We start from the raw sequence: 5,422 nt of genomic DNA, 5'->3' as shown, positions 1-5,422 counted from the left end.
CTGTGGGAATGAAGTGATGCCCATTTAACTAATGAAGAGAGTTTGCAGGGGTGGGGGGTGTTGAAGGGAACACCTGGATTAAACAGACTGCAGTGCAGTAAATGACGTCCAGTTTACTGGAGTTTTGGCAAAGCTATATATATATAATGGATGGATGGATGGATGGATGGATGTAATGGTGTCACGCTTCTGTCCCAGCCTGCCATGCTCTGTTTCCTCATGTCCTTGTCTTTGTTGCCAAGCTCCTGTGTTGCCTGTCACCCATCCCTCATCTCTTCCTGTTCTGTTCACTCCATGCCACGCCCCCTTGACTTCTCCTCTACCATCAGTCCTCTGTTCACGTGTTCACTGCCCTACTTAAGTCTCAGCTCCTCAGTCTTCCAGTGCCAGATTATTGAAAACTTCCCAGTGAGTAAATGTCCTGCGTTCTCGTTTGTCCTCGTGGTTTTGACCTCTCGCTTGCCTCACAGATTCTTCGTCCTGCCTTGTCTGTTTTGGCTGGTAACGACCTCTGCTTTCTCCCCAACAACCACATCTGGATCACAAACCAAGTTTGGCTTCAGACCTCTGATCACACGTGCATGAGCCTCGCCTGTTTCTTCAGACCTGCTTTTTGGATCTCCCTCATCACTGCTCACTGCTCTGCATCAAAGCCGACTCGCCTTCACCAGCGGTGACGTCACCCTTACCAACAACTTGAACGTGAAAAGTGAACTGTCCAGCCAGACGTCTTAAATACTTACAGGAGCTCACAAGTTGAAATGCTCTTCTAGTGTGAAGATGTTAAAATGACAGAATATTAGAGGTAGATTACAAAAAAAAAAAAAAAAGTAAATTTAGTTTTTTCGTATTTAGAGAAAAGTGTTGGTCACAAAAAGTGTACTGAAGACTGTTTTAAAGCTGCACTGCAAGGAAGTTAAAAAGGTCATTGGAGATAAACTCTGTTTATACAAAACAGTATCGTCAGCATACAAGTTGATGTTCGTTACCAGCAGCACGATTAATGCTGTTTATATGCATTCATAAACAGTTTTATGCTGTAAATTCCTCTCCTTTAGTGGTGGCACAGAGGTTAGAGAAAATGAAGTTCAAATCCCTTTGACTACAACATCAGTTTGGGTGGGAAAGGTGAAGCTGTCTCTACTCTTATATGCCCTAGTCTGGGTCCCCCCACATCTGGTCCAGCTGCTCCCTGGGTGCACTAGAGGCAACCCACTGGGCTCTGGTAGCTCAGTGGTCTGTGGTTGTGTCAGGAAGGACATCCAACATTAAAACAAATCTGGTGCGACCCCTGAAACAGAAGAAAGTTCACCGGTAGGATTTCTTGACATTGGCCACTTCCTCAGTCTAGTGATGGTATGACATGCTGAGGCTTATCTCTGTATGGTTTGTAACATCAGTAAGGACCATTTCATTTATAGCAAACCACCGATGTTCTGTTGGGATAAGCGCTGTGTGAGGTTTCAGATCATGGGATCATAACAGGAAACTGCTTGACCAAGTTCTCCATGTTTCAATGTTCACGTTTCAAAAGAGAAGGGAGGGGTTTTGTTAAATCACGTCGTGTTGTATTTTTCTGTTCCCATGAGTTGTGCTTGTAAGTGGGGGCACTGCCCACCAACCAGTGGAGTAGACAAACAAGACCTTGGGTGCAGTCGATTTGTCTGGACAAGTGCAGGGATTTAGAGCCACGGCAAGCCATGCAGGGAACGAGTGCTAATTGTTTGCATGCCAACTAATTCCCCTCAATCCCCTTCTCTCAGCTCACTCCATTCACCTCCTGTCTTTGTCTGCTCTGTCTTGAACCTGACATGTCGAACTTTAGGGAACGTGAGACTGAAGCTTTCATTTTTGTATCTGTTTGCAAGAAATTTTGGACTGAAAGGTTGATCATTCTTTAGACGTCAAATTGTATAAAATTCTGACTCAGAATGCATGATTTCATTATCCTTGTTAGTTCTTCTAAATATGGATGTTTCTGTGGAGGATGAGATGACAGGGTGGGGAGCAGATTCAGGTGGAGGGGTTGCACCTTCCCCTTGTACGTCCATTTTCTGGTCAACAATGAGCTGAGATCACACTGATTTACGACAAGTGGCTGAAACAGTCTGGGAAAGTGGCTTGAGCCAAGTGCCACCCCGGGCCCCGTCCTCAGTAAGGACCCTCTGCGCTCCCCTGGCATCCTGATCAGAGGATTAGGCCCCAGTGGCAACATCGAGTCAAGAGAGCGTCAAAGAAAGGAGAGGTATGCAGGCAGCATGAGGTACATGCTGGTTTCACACGCACCAAAAATCCATTCAAGAAGGTGAGCAGACGTGTATCGAGGGGACCACACACTCACTGCACCAGTGGGACCACCCCCCTCCCCCAGTTGGAGTATCACAGTGCCGCCAAGCGTTGATTGCACAGAGGAACATAAAAACATAGTCTAATAACGTCAAATTAAATGGACTGTTTGAAGCGTGTTTCTCTGCTTTTTCAAGAAAATTCCAAAATATACAATAAAGTTTAAATAAGACTGTTATTTTATCACCAACATTTTATACAACAAAATAATTTGCCCTGTTTTTTTTGTTTCAGGATCTTAAGAAGAACTTAGTAAATTTGAAATGGAAACAAGCGTTCCTTTAAAGAATGCTTGTCGCCCACTGCGCGTCAATGAAACTTTATTTTTAAGCAATACATGAAAAGAAGCTTTCATAAGTTGCCACACACCAACATAGACGTCTGCTCCAAACATACTTTTCAAGTTGTTATGCTCACAACACGAGTGGAGGGATAAGGTATATTTCAAATTCTCCCTCTTCAGTCCGTGATGATGGTGCATGGCCTGTTGGTGCTCAGAGTATGTATTTGAAATGACTCTCAGCTACTACCACACCTAATTTTAGCTCAAAATCTGTAATAATAAATTAGTTATAATGAATTTTGTGCTTGCTAAGGTCAATTAGGAGTAACCACCATCTTGAATTGAATCAGCTCTAAAAGTTCATCAGTTGTAAACATGCCTTTATTCGTTAGGGATTTTCACTGGTTCATAAGATATTTTGCTAACAAAAAGAAAGCACATGGAAGCTGCATTTGGAATCAGCTTCAGTGTGGAGTCACTTCTACAGAGCCCAACAAAGGTCAGGTGCAGAAATAAAGCCACTAGGTGCTATTTTTCATAAAAACGGCATCCCTTTTCCTTTTTATGCCGATGACTGTCAAATATACTTCACTCTGAAGCCACTGGTGCACGTTCTATCTAACTTCTTCTTGACTGCCTGGTGGACATCAGGGACTGGATGGCTTTACATTTCTTAAACTTTAATGAGAAAAAGACAGAAGTCATGTTGTTTCCACCTAATAACACAACCAAGAGCCACTGTATCGACCTTTGCTCTCTAGCCCCGTTAGAGAAACAATTTGTCACTAATCTGAGAGTGAAAATGGACCCTTCCATGAAACTTAACTGTCATGTAAACATGATTGTTAAACCCTGGTTTGTCTGTTGTTTCAGTTGAGGCAGCTGTCTAAATTGAAGCCCACACTGTCAAAAAAGTAAACTTGAGACATTAAAACACGCTTTCATAACATCCAGGCTCGATCACTGCAGTGCACTTCTTTTTGGAATCAGTCAGATCTTGTTGATCTATGTTTGGCATGGTATGGTATGGTTGGTTTGGTATGGTATGGTATGGTATGGTTTGGTATGGTATGGTATGGTTTGGTATGGTATGGTATGGGTATGGTATGGTATGGTATGGGTATGGTATGGTTTGGTATGGTATGGTTTGGTATGGTGTGGGTATGGTATGGTATGGTATGGTATGGTATGGTATGGTTTGGTATGGTATGGTATGGTGTGGGTATGGTATGGTATGGTATGGTATGGTTTGGTATGGTATGGTTTGGTATGGTTGATATAAAAACTCCTTTCCTTCAGTTAGTAAAGACTCACTCAGCCAGTGATGTCTTTGTGCAGCAGGTGTTCAGTGCTGAGTGTTTTTTTTTTAACAGGAAATAAAGTATGCAATAGGTTGGTTGTTACATGGTCACCTATGAGAGCATCTTAAAAAATTAGACACTGTTTTCCAAAACTTTTATCCACTAATGTGCAAATGGACTCAATAATGCGGACGATTGTCCAGTTGGTTGTCCAGCTTGGTGTGTGTGTGTGTGTATGTGTTTGTGTGTGTTCCTGCTTTGGGAGTTGCAGGTTGGGCACACACGGCACAATATGGGCTTTAATTCAGACCAACAGCCGCTCTGTCCAAAAGGAGGGGACGAGGCAATTAGCCCCGGGCGGGAGGGAGAAGGAAAGAACGAAGGGAATTGTGAATTTGACACATTAAATGGTGACCGTCATTAGCATGCGGTTGTGTAGAGTTGTATTCACCGGATCCTTGAATGCATCTTGCTTCACCACTGCGACCACACCCCCCCCATCTCTGTTCTCAGTCTGTCCATCATCCCTATGGCCACCTTTCAGTCGTAATCACCCTGTTTGGCCTCTGTTTCTTTCAGTTTCTTCGTCTTTTCTGATGCTTTCACGGGTTTTTATGCTGCCATGCTGCCTGGAATGGAGTCCCCGGGATCCCTAAATCACAACAAATTAGGCGGAGTAATTAGACACAGGAACAAAAAAAAAGTGTTGGGCACTAGTTTATAGGTTCAACAGCAGTCACAGCATGAGCTTATCTTTCCTGATTCACAATATGACGTTGACACTGTTTACAGAACTAAAACAAACCTGTGGATATGGTCCAGCAGCTCCTGCAGAGTTTTTGAGGACACATTAGAAACTCGATTGAAGTTGAATAAGTCTTTCACGTCGCAGAAGACACGACGCAGCTTCTGTTTCAGCTGCCTTTCACTCAGCTTCGTGTCTCCGCTGTTTGAGGCTGGAAAAGAGCAAAGTAGGCCCAGTGTGGTGCCTTCTCCTCCATTGTGAGGAGATCACCTCACGCCAGCTTTGCCCCGTCACATTAGTGTTCATCAGCACAGCAAGCGACCCACAACCAGGAGAGAAGCTCGTCCTCCGTCTTCTCTCAGCACCTTTCTGTTTTCTTTAGTGCTTTTGATTGGCTGCAGATTATTTAGACACAAGATTTAAGTTTAAAAATGTGTCAGAGAACAAAAACTTTAATCAGCTCAGCAGTCAAAACAGGAAATTGTATTTTTTGGGCTTGTAAATCTTCTTCTTTTTCTTTCGGCTTTTCACTTTTCAGGGGTCTCCACAGTGAGTTGTCGTCCTCCATCTCACTCTGTCCTCTGTGTCCTCTGTCCTCACTCCAACTACCTCCATGTCCTCTCTAACTGCATCCATGCATCTCCTCTTTGTCTTTTTCCTGGCAGCTGCATTTCTAACATCCTTCTGCCAATATACCCACCGTCCCTCCTCTGGACATGTCCAAACCACTGTCCCTCCTCTGGACAT

The sequence above is a fragment of the Nematolebias whitei genome, chromosome 13, assembly GCF_014905685.2.
Source record: "Nematolebias whitei isolate Nwh7 chromosome 13, NemWhi1, whole genome shotgun sequence".
In the NCBI taxonomy this organism is placed as follows: domain Eukaryota; kingdom Metazoa; phylum Chordata; class Actinopteri; order Cyprinodontiformes; family Rivulidae; genus Nematolebias; species Nematolebias whitei.
This window is presented reverse-complemented; position numbering follows the sequence as displayed.